Here is an 11,705-nt window from a genome sequence, read left to right on the forward strand (position 1 = left end):
GTTATGAGCTTGTCGCAGTGTGTACTTAGCAAACCGCGACCCACGTGCGAATCCACCCCGGCCACCCACCCCCGTCGAGGTGCACACCCTCCCTCGCGAAGTGCGCCCCGTTCGCCAAGTGTGAGCCCTGCCCGGGTGCGCGCACCTTGCTAGGGCGTCGGGTGTGCACCCGGCCCGGCCTACGTGCGTGCACCTGGAGGGGGCGTCGTGTGCGTGCAGTGTCCCGTCTGCAACGCGGTGCCCACACACCACCTCGGGCGCAACGACCTGCGCTCACATGTGGGCCGAGTGCACCTTGGTGCATGTTCGGGGCGCCTCGGGTGCACGCTCGATCTTGCCCCGGTGCACCAAGGCGCTCGGTTTGCCCCGGGTGCGCACTTGGTGCAAGGTGGGCACCCAAAATAGGGATCAAGCACCAAAACACAAGTTTCGGGATGCAAAATGGGACCCAAGGACCACAAATGCGTTCCAAGACCCATGATGGGTCCACGAGAACAAAAATGTGTTCCGAGACTTAATAAACAAATATTGGGTTTTAGGAGAAGAAACATGCTCTGATGCCCAAAACGAGAATCGACCCCGAAAAGGCCACAGGCCAAAAGTGGGATGCGAGACAAAAAAAAATGGGACCCGAGGACCAAAATTGGGTTCCCAGGTCGAAGACAGGGCAACCGGACAAGAAACGACCTCTAAGGCTCGAAATGAGTCCCGACGACTAAAACTTGACAAGAAGCACCCATCAGGCACCCAACTCGACACCCATGGGATGCCGACCCACCCGGGCTTCCACCTAGCACACCTTGGCACCCACCCACCCTCGCACCCAACCTCGCACCCAACTTAGCACCTTTGAACCCACATTGGCACTCACCCTGACCCTGGCACCTTGGAACCCACATTGGCACTCACCTTGACCCTGGCACCCACCTTTGCACTCACCTTGGGACCCACCCTGGCTCCCACCTCGGCACCCACCCAGACACCCACCTTGGTTCCTTGGCACCCACCTTGGATCCTTGGCACCCACCCCGACACCCACCTTGGCACGCAACTTGGCTACTTGCCACCCACCTTGGCTCCTTGACGCCCACCCCGACAACCACCCCGTGACCTACCCTGGCTAGGGTTGGTGCACACCCACCCTGGTGCCCACCTTGGCACCCACCCTATGACCCACCTTGGCACGCACCTTAGTACCCACCCCGTTACCCACCCTAGGACCCACCCCGTGACCCACCTTGGCCAGGGTGGGTGCCTTGGTGCGCACAACTTGCCTGGGCTGCACACCAGGGCGGGCTCAAGATGGCACCCGCGTTCCGTTTTTTTCACTATCTTTCAAAACGGAAATTTTAAAATCTCATTTTTTTCTTTTTTTTGCCTTTTCTGGAAATTAGTGAAGGCAGCGCATCAAAGGTGCGCAATGCTGGTGCGAACCCGGGAGCGCTCCGATGTGTGCTCCAAGGTGCGGCGTGCACGAAGTCCGAGCCCGGTTTGCCCCGGGTGCGCACCTCGCGTGCACCTTCGCCGGGGTGAGCACCTTGGCTGGGTTGCGCGCCCTGGTGCGTACCAAGGAGCGCTCTGAAGTGTGCTCCAAGGTGCGGCGTGCACGAAGTCGGAGCCCGGTTTGCCCCGGGTGTGCACCTCGGGTGCGCACCTCGCGTGCACCTTCGCTGCGGTGGGCACCTTGGCTGGGTTGCGCGCCTTGGTGGGCACCATGCAGTGCACGAAGTCGGAGCCCGGTTTGCCCCGGGCGCGCACCTCCGCCAGGGTGGGCACCTTGGTGCGCACAACTTGCCTGGGCTGCGCATCAGGAAGGGCTCAAGATGGCACCCGCGTTCCGTTTTTTTCACTATCTTTCAGAACGGAAATTTTAAAATATCGTTTTTTTTTGCCTTTTCTGGAAATTAGTGAAGGCAGCGCATCAAAGGTGCGCAACGCTGGTGCGAACCTGGGAGCGCTCCGATGTGTGCTCCAAGGTGCGGCGTGCACGAAGTCGGAGCCCGGTTTGCCTCGGGTGCGCCCTGGTGGGCACCATGGTGCGCACCAAGGAGCGCTCCGAAGTGTGCTCCAAGGTGCGGCCTGCACGAAGTCGGAGCCCGGTTTGCCCCGGGTGTGCACCTCGGGTGGGCACCTTGGTGCGCATGCCTTGCCTGGGCTGCGCACCAGGGCGGGCTCAAGATGGCACCCGCGTTCCTTTTTTTTCACTATCTTTCAAAACGGAAATTTTAAAATCTCATTTTTTTTTGCCTTTTTCTGGAAATTAGTGAAGGCAGCGCATCAAAGGTGCGCACCTCGCTGCCCACCACGGTGCGCAACGCCGGTGGGCACCCGGGAGTGCTTCGAAGTGTGCTCCAAGGTGCTGCGTGCACGTTGTCGGAGCCCGGTTTGCCCCGGGTGCGCACCTCGCGTGCACCTTCGTCGGGGTGGGCACCTTGGCTTGGTTTGCCCCGGCTGCGCTCCGAAGCGGGGTTATTGGAGCGCCGCCTCTTTTTTTGTCGGAGCGTTTGGTGGGGTTTCTCGCATTGGCTCTTCCGAGGCCCGGTTGCCACCCTGGCGCGCACGAAGTCGGAAGTAGGGTTAATTGCCCGGGTGCGCACCTTTGCCAGGGTGGCACCTTACCTGGGCTGCGCACCAGGGCGGGCTCAAGATGGCACGCGCGTTCCGTTTTTTTCACTATCTTTCAAAACGGAAATTTTAAAATCTCCTTTTTTTTTTGCCTTTTCTGGAAATTAGTGAAGGCAGCGCATCAAAGGTGCGCACCTCGCTGCCCACCTTGGTGTGCTCTGAGGTGCGCACCCGGGAGCGCTACGAAGTGTGCTCCAAGGTGCGGCGTGCACGTTGTCGGAGCCCGGTTTGCCCCGGGTGCGCACCTCGCCTGCACCTTGGCCGGGGTGGGCACCTTGGCTGGGTTTGCCCAGGGTGCGCTCCGAAGCGGGGTTACTGGAGCGCCCCCTCTTTTTTTGTCAGAGAGTTTGGTGGGGTTTCTCGCATTGGCTCTTCCCAGGCCCGGTTGTTGGGTGCGCTCCCACCCTGGCGCGCGCGAAGTTGGAAGTTGGGTTAATTGCCCGGGCGCGCACCTTCGCCAGGGTGGGCACCTTGGTGCGCAAACCTTGGCTGGGCTGCGCACCAGGGCGGGCTCAAGATGGCACCAGCATTCCCTTTTTCTCACTATCTTTCAAAACGGAAATTTTAAAATCTCGTTTTTTTTTTGCCTTTTATGGAAATTAGTGAAGGCATCGCATCAAAGGTGCGCACCTCGCTGCCCACCTTGGTGTGCTCCGAGGTGCCCACCACGGTGCGCAACGCCGGTGCGAACCCGGGAGCGCCCCGATGTGTGCTCCAAGGTGCGGCGTGCACGAAGTCGGACCCCGGTTTGCCCCGGGTGCGCACCTCGCGTGCACCTTGGTGCGCACACCTTGGCTGGGTTGCGCGGCCTGGTGGGCACCATGGTGCGCACCAAGGAGCGCTCCGAAGTGTGCTCCAAGGTGCGGCGTGCACGAAGTCGGAGCCCGGTTTGCCCCGGGTGCGCACCTTCGCCGCGGTGGGCACCATGGCGTGCACGAAGTCGGAGCCCGGTTTGCCCCGGGTGCGCACCTCGCGTGCACCTTCGCCGGGGTGGGCACCTCGGCTGGGTTGCGCGCCCTGGTGCGCACCAAGGAGCGCTCTGAAGTGTGCTCCAAGGTGCGGCGTGCACGAAGTCGGAGCCCGGTTTGCCCCGGGTGTGCACCTCGCGTGCACCTTCGCTGCGGTGGGCACCTTGGCTGGGTTGCGCGCCTTGGTGGGCACCATGCAGTGCACGAAGTCGGAGCCCGGTTTGCCCCGGGCGCGCACCTCCGCCAGGGTGGGCACCTTGGTGCGCACAACTTGCCTGGGCTGCGCACCAGGAAGGGCTCAAGATGGCACCCGCGTTCCGTTTTTTTCACTATCTTTCAGAACGGAAATTTTAAAATATCGTTTTTTTTTGCCTTTTCTGGAAATTAGTGAAGGCAGCGCATCAAAGGTGCGCAACGCTGGTGCGAACCTGGGAGCGCTCCGATGTGTGCTCCAAGGTGCGGCGTGCACGAAGTCGGACCCCGGTTTGCCCCGGGTGCGCACCTCGCGTGCACCTTGGTGCGCACACCTTGGCTGGGTTGCGCGCCCTGGTGGGCACCATGGTGCGCACCAAGGAGCGCTCCGAAGTGTGCTCCAAGGTGCGGCGTGCACGAAGTCGGAGCCCGGTTTGCCCCGGGTGCGCACCTCGCGTGCACCTTCGCCGCGGTGGGCACCATGGCGTGCACGAAGTCGGAGCCCGGTTTGCCCCGGGTGCGCACCTCGCGTGCACCTTCGCCGGGGTGGGCACCTTAGTGTGCAGACCTTGGCTGGGTTGCGCGCCCTGGTGGGCACCATGGTGCGCACCAAGGAGCGCTCCGAAGTGTGCTCCAAGGTGCGGCCTGCACGAAGTCGGAGCCCGGTTTGCCCCGGGTGTGCACCTCGGGTGGGCACCTTGGTGCGCATGCCTTGCCTGGGCTGCGCACCAGGGCGGGCTCAAGATGGCACCCGCGTTCCTTTTTTTTCACTATCTTTCAAAACGGAAATTTTAAAATCTCATTTTTTTTTGCCTTTTTCTGGAAATTAGTGAAGGCAGCGCATCAAAGGTGCGCACCTCGCTGCCCACCACGGTGCGCAACGCCGGTGGGCACCCGGGAGTGCTTCGAAGTGTGCTCCAAGGTGCTGCGTGCACGTTGTCGGAGCCCGGTTTGCCCCGGGTGCGCACCTCGCGTGCACCTTCGTCGGGGTGGGCACCTTGGCTGGGTTTGCCCCGGCTGCGCTCCGAAGCGGGGTTATTGGAGCGCCGCCTCTTTTTTTGTCGGAGCGTTTGGTGGGGTTTCTCGCATTGGCTCTTCCGAGGCCCGGTTGCCACCCTGGCGCGCACGAAGTCGGAAGTAGGGTTAATTGCCCGGGTGCGCACCTTTGCCAGGGTGGGCACCTTACCTGGGCTGCGCACCAGGGCGGGCTCAAGATGGCACGCGCGTTCCGTTTTTTTCACTATCTTTCAAAACGGAAATTTTAAAATCTCCTTTTTTTTTTGCCTTTTCTGGAAATTAGTGAAGGCAGCGCATCAAAGGTGCGCACCTCGCTGCCCACCTTGGTGTGCTCTGAGGTGCGCACCCGGGAGCGCTACGAAGTGTGCTCCAAGGTGCGGCGTGCACGTTGTCGGAGCCCGGTTTGCCCCGGGTGCGCACCTCGCCTGCACCTTGGCCGGGGTGGGCACCTTGGCTGGGTTTGCCCAGGGTGCGCTCCGAAGCGGGGTTACTGGAGCGCCCCCTCTTTTTTTGTCAGAGCGTTTGGTGGGGTTTCTCGCATTGGCTCTTCCCAGGCCCGGTTGTTGGGTGCGCTCCCACCCTGGCGCGCGCGAAGTTGGAAGTTGGGTTAATTGCCCGGGCGCGCACCTTCGCCAGGGTGGGCACCTTGGTGCGCACACCTTGGCTGGGCTGCGCACCAGGGCGGGCTCAAGATGGCACCAGCATTCCCTTTTTCTCACTATCTTTCAAAACGGAAATTTTAAAATCTCGTTTTTTTTTTGCCTTTTATGGAAATTAGTGAAGGCATCGCATCAAAGGTGCGCACCTCGCTGCCCACCTTGGTGTGCTCCGAGGTGCCCACCACGGTGCGCAACGCCGGTGCGAACCCGGGAGCGCCCCGATGTGTGCTCCAAGGTGCGGCGTGCACGAAGTCGGACCCCGGTTTGCCCCGGGTGCGCACCTCGCGTGCACCTTGGTGCGCACACCTTGGCTGGGTTGCGCGGCCTGGTGGGCACCATGGTGCGCACCAAGGAGCGCTCCGAAGTGTGCTCCAAGGTGCGGCGTGCACGAAGTCGGAGCCCGGTTTGCCCCGGGTACGCACCTCGCGTGCACCTTCGCCGGGGTGGGCACCTCGGCTGGGTTGCGCGCCCTGGTGCGCACCAAGGAGCGCTCCGAAGTGTGCTCCAAGGTGCGGCGTGCACGAAGTCGGAGCCCGGTTTGCCCCGGGTGCGCACCTTCGCCGCGGTGCGCACCATGGCGTGCACGAAGTCGGAGCCCGGTTTGCCCCGGGTGCGCACCTCGCGTGCACCTTCGGCGGGGTTGCGCGCCCTGGTGGGCACCATGGTGCGCACCAAGGAGCGCTCCGAAGTGTGCTCCAAGGTGCGGCGTGCACGAAGTCGGAGCCCGGTTTGCCCCGGGTGCGCACCTCGCGTGCACCTTCGGCGGGGTTGCGCGCCCTGGTGGGCACCATGGTGCGCACCAAGGAGCGCTCCGAAGTGTGCTCCAAGGTGCGGCGTGCACGAAGTCGGAGCCCGGTTTGCCCCGGGTGCGCACCTCGCGTGCACCTTCGCCGCGGTGGGCACCATGGCGTGCACGAAGTCGGAGCCCGGTTTGCCCCGGGTGCGCACCTCGCGTGCACCTTCGCCGGGGTGGGCACCTCGGCTGGGTTGCGCGCCCTGGTGCGCACCAAGGAGCGCTCCGAAGTGTGCTCCAAGGTGCGGCGTGCACGAAGTCGGAGCCCGGTTTGCCCCGGGTGCGCACCTCGCGTGCACCTTCGCCAGGGTGGGCACCTCGGTGCGCACACCTTCTCAATGTTTTCTTGCCTTTTCTGGAAATTGGTGAAGGCAGCGCATCAAAGGTGCGCACCTCGGTGTGCTCCGAGGTGCGAACCCGAGAGCGCTCCGAGGTGCCCACGAAGTCGAAAGTCGGGTTAATTGCATTGTTTTCCCCGGGTGCGCTCCGAGGTGCGCAACATCGGCGCGCACCAAGGAGGGCTCCGAAGTGTGCTCCAAGGTGCGCACGATGGCGTGCACCTCTGGTGCGCACGATTCGGAGCTCGGTTTGACCGGGGTGCGCACACCTTGGCTGGGTTGCGCACCTTTTGTGCGCTCCAAGGTGCGCACGAAGTCGGAGCTCGGTTTGCCCCGGGTGCGCACCTTCGCCAGGGTGCGCACCTTGATGCGCACGCCTTGGCTGGGCTGCGCACCTTGGTGGGCGCCATGGTGCGCACCTTTCGTGCGCTCCAAGGTGCGCACGAAGTCGGAGCTCGGTTTGCCCCGGGTGCGCACCTTGGTGGGCGCCATGGTGCACTCCGAGGTGCCCAAGATTGGTGCGCACCAAGGAGCGCTCCGAAGTGCGCTCCAAGGTGCGCGCGAAGTCGAAAGTTGGGTTAATTGTCCGGTTTGCCTCGGGTGCGCACCTTGCGTGCACCTTCGCCAGGGTGGGCGCCTTGGTGCGCACACCTTGGCTGGGCTGCGCACACCTTGGCACCCGCGTTTCCTTCATTTTAAATTTTTTTTTTTTACAATCTCTCAAGTGGGAAATTCTATAATCTCAACTTTTTTTGCCTTTTCAGGAAACTTTTGAATGGAGCGCATCATTGGTGCGCTCCGAAGTGTGCTCCAAAGCTCTCTCCAGCTGCGTGCACCTGCCCCGGCCGCGCACCCGGCCCCGCCCAGCTTCGCTCACCTGTCCCGGGCGTCTGGTGCGGAACCTTAGAGTAAGAAACATCACCGTGCACCTTGGCCAACGTGCGCGACTCGACCGAGCGCGCACTGGCCGAGGTGCACACCGATTTCACCTGGGTGCGCGCGCAGCACCTCGGGCGCACCGGGGTGCGCGCACAACGCCCGGGTTGCACCGTGGCCTGTGTGCTCGGGGCGCCTCGGGTGCGCGCTCGGTGTCGCCCCCGCGCGCGCGGTAGTGCGGGCAGCGCACCCCGGCCCGGCCCGGCCCCGACGAGAACGCAAACGGGCAAAAGGTTTATTCAAATAGCATTGCGACGCCCGGCGAAAAACTAAAAAAGGGTGCAACACCGGGACTTCCCGGGAGGTCACCCATCCCAGTACTACTCCGGCCCAAGCGCGCTTAACTGCGGAGTTCTGATGGGATCCGGTGCACTAACGCTGGTATGATCGCACCCGTTATGAGCTTGTCGCAGTGTGTACTTAGCAAACCGCGACCCACGTGCGAATCCACCCCGGCCACCCACCCCCGTCGAGGTGCACACCCTCCCTCGCGAAGTGCGCCCCGTTCGCCAAGTGTGAGCCCTGCCCGGGTGCGCGCACCTTGCTAGGGCGTCGGGTGTGCACCCGGCCCGGCCTACGTGCGTGCACCTGGAGGGGGCGTCGTGTGCGTGCAGTGTCCCGTCTGCAACGCGGTGCCCACACACCACCTCGGGCGCAACGACCTGCGCTCACATGTGGGCCGAGTGCACCTTGGTGCATGTTCGGGGCGCCTCGGGTGCACGCTCGATCTTGCCCCGGTGCACCAAGGCGCTCGGTTTGCCCCGGGTGCGCACTTGGTGCAAGGTGGGCACCCAAAATAGGGATCAAGCACCAAAACACAAGTTTCGGGATGCAAAATGGGACCCAAGGACCACAAATGCGTTCCAAGACCCATGATGGGTCCACGAGAACAAAAATGTGTTCCGAGACTTAATAAACAAATATTGGGTTTTAGGAGAAGAAACATGCTCTGATGCCCAAAACGAGAATCGACCCCGAAAAGGCCACAGGCCAAAAGTGGGATGCGAGACAAAAAAAAATGGGACCCGAGGACCAAAATTGGGTTCCCAGGTCGAAGACAGGGCAACCGGACAAGAAACGACCTCTAAGGCTCGAAATGAGTCCCGACGACTAAAACTTGACAAGAAGCACCCATCAGGCACCCAACTCGACACCCATGGGATGCCGACCCACCCGGGCTTCCACCTAGCACACCTTGGCACCCACCCACCCTCGCACCCAACCTCGCACCCAACTTAGCACCTTTGAACCCACATTGGCACTCACCCTGACCCTGGCACCTTGGAACCCACATTGGCACTCACCTTGACCCTGGCACCCACCTTTGCACTCACCTTGGGACCCACCCTGGCTCCCACCTCGGCACCCACCCAGACACCCACCTTGGTTCCTTGGCACCCACCTTGGATCCTTGGCACCCACCCCGACACCCACCTTGGCACGCAACTTGGCTACTTGCCACCCACCTTGGCTCCTTGACGCCCACCCCGACAACCACCCCGTGACCTACCCTGGCTAGGGTTGGTGCACACCCACCCTGGTGCCCACCTTGGCACCCACCCTATGACCCACCTTGGCACGCACCTTAGTACCCACCCCGTTACCCACCCTAGGACCCACCCCGTGACCCACCTTGGCCAGGGTGGGTGCCTTGGTGCGCACAACTTGCCTGGGCTGCACACCAGGGCGGGCTCAAGATGGCACCCGCGTTCCGTTTTTTTCACTATCTTTCAAAACGGAAATTTTAAAATCTCATTTTTTTCTTTTTTTTGCCTTTTCTGGAAATTAGTGAAGGCAGCGCATCAAAGGTGCGCAATGCTGGTGCGAACCCGGGAGCGCTCCGATGTGTGCTCCAAGGTGCGGCGTGCACGAAGTCCGAGCCCGGTTTGCCCCGGGTGCGCACCTCGCGTGCACCTTCGCCGGGGTGAGCACCTTGGCTGGGTTGCGCGCCCTGGTGCGTACCAAGGAGCGCTCTGAAGTGTGCTCCAAGGTGCGGCGTGCACGAAGTCGGAGCCCGGTTTGCCCCGGGTGTGCACCTCGGGTGCGCACCTCGCGTGCACCTTCGCTGCGGTGGGCACCTTGGCTGGGTTGCGCGCCTTGGTGGGCACCATGCAGTGCACGAAGTCGGAGCCCGGTTTGCCCCGGGCGCGCACCTCCGCCAGGGTGGGCACCTTGGTGCGCACAACTTGCCTGGGCTGCGCATCAGGAAGGGCTCAAGATGGCACCCGCGTTCCGTTTTTTTCACTATCTTTCAGAACGGAAATTTTAAAATATCGTTTTTTTTTGCCTTTTCTGGAAATTAGTGAAGGCAGCGCATCAAAGGTGCGCAACGCTGGTGCGAACCTGGGAGCGCTCCGATGTGTGCTCCAAGGTGCGGCGTGCACGAAGTCGGAGCCCGGTTTGCCTCGGGTGCGCCCTGGTGGGCACCATGGTGCGCACCAAGGAGCGCTCCGAAGTGTGCTCCAAGGTGCGGCCTGCACGAAGTCGGAGCCCGGTTTGCCCCGGGTGTGCACCTCGGGTGGGCACCTTGGTGCGCATGCCTTGCCTGGGCTGCGCACCAGGGCGGGCTCAAGATGGCACCCGCGTTCCTTTTTTTTCACTATCTTTCAAAACGGAAATTTTAAAATCTCATTTTTTTTTGCCTTTTTCTGGAAATTAGTGAAGGCAGCGCATCAAAGGTGCGCACCTCGCTGCCCACCACGGTGCGCAACGCCGGTGGGCACCCGGGAGTGCTTCGAAGTGTGCTCCAAGGTGCTGCGTGCACGTTGTCGGAGCCCGGTTTGCCCCGGGTGCGCACCTCGCGTGCACCTTCGTCGGGGTGGGCACCTTGGCTTGGTTTGCCCCGGCTGCGCTCCGAAGCGGGGTTATTGGAGCGCCGCCTCTTTTTTTGTCGGAGCGTTTGGTGGGGTTTCTCGCATTGGCTCTTCCGAGGCCCGGTTGCCACCCTGGCGCGCACGAAGTCGGAAGTAGGGTTAATTGCCCGGGTGCGCACCTTTGCCAGGGTGGCACCTTACCTGGGCTGCGCACCAGGGCGGGCTCAAGATGGCACGCGCGTTCCGTTTTTTTCACTATCTTTCAAAACGGAAATTTTAAAATCTCCTTTTTTTTTTGCCTTTTCTGGAAATTAGTGAAGGCAGCGCATCAAAGGTGCGCACCTCGCTGCCCACCTTGGTGTGCTCTGAGGTGCGCACCCGGGAGCGCTACGAAGTGTGCTCCAAGGTGCGGCGTGCACGTTGTCGGAGCCCGGTTTGCCCCGGGTGCGCACCTCGCCTGCACCTTGGCCGGGGTGGGCACCTTGGCTGGGTTTGCCCAGGGTGCGCTCCGAAGCGGGGTTACTGGAGCGCCCCCTCTTTTTTTGTCAGAGAGTTTGGTGGGGTTTCTCGCATTGGCTCTTCCCAGGCCCGGTTGTTGGGTGCGCTCCCACCCTGGCGCGCGCGAAGTTGGAAGTTGGGTTAATTGCCCGGGCGCGCACCTTCGCCAGGGTGGGCACCTTGGTGCGCAAACCTTGGCTGGGCTGCGCACCAGGGCGGGCTCAAGATGGCACCAGCATTCCCTTTTTCTCACTATCTTTCAAAACGGAAATTTTAAAATCTCGTTTTTTTTTTGCCTTTTATGGAAATTAGTGAAGGCATCGCATCAAAGGTGCGCACCTCGCTGCCCACCTTGGTGTGCTCCGAGGTGCCCACCACGGTGCGCAACGCCGGTGCGAACCCGGGAGCGCCCCGATGTGTGCTCCAAGGTGCGGCGTGCACGAAGTCGGACCCCGGTTTGCCCCGGGTGCGCACCTCGCGTGCACCTTGGTGCGCACACCTTGGCTGGGTTGCGCGGCCTGGTGGGCACCATGGTGCGCACCAAGGAGCGCTCCGAAGTGTGCTCCAAGGTGCGGCGTGCACGAAGTCGGAGCCCGGTTTGCCCCGGGTGCGCACCTTCGCCGCGGTGGGCACCATGGCGTGCACGAAGTCGGAGCCCGGTTTGCCCCGGGTGCGCACCTCGCGTGCACCTTCGCCGGGGTGGGCACCTCGGCTGGGTTGCGCGCCCTGGTGCGCACCAAGGAGCGCTCTGAAGTGTGCTCCAAGGTGCGGCGTGCACGAAGTCGGAGCCCGGTTTGCCCCGGGTGTGCACCTCGCGTGCACCTTCGCTGCGGTGGGCACCTTGGCTGGGTTGCGCGCCTTGGTGG

At 62.4% G+C, this 11,705-nt stretch overlaps 1 non-coding gene across 1 annotated transcript; it reads right to left on the bottom strand.

Annotated features, from left to right (window-relative positions):
- Positions 1 to 7,804: 7,804 nt before the first annotated feature.
- LOC131860483 (5S ribosomal RNA) lies at positions 7,805 to 7,923 on the bottom strand. Its single transcript, XR_009359578.1, has one exon. It is a non-coding gene; the product is annotated as a 5S ribosomal RNA (ribosomal RNA).
- Between the last annotated feature and the right edge of the window lie 3,782 nt (positions 7,924 to 11,705).

Source organism: Cryptomeria japonica, unplaced genomic scaffold (genome assembly GCF_030272615.1).
Source record: "Cryptomeria japonica unplaced genomic scaffold, Sugi_1.0 HiC_scaffold_15, whole genome shotgun sequence".
NCBI lineage: Eukaryota > Viridiplantae > Streptophyta > Pinopsida > Cupressales > Cupressaceae > Cryptomeria > Cryptomeria japonica.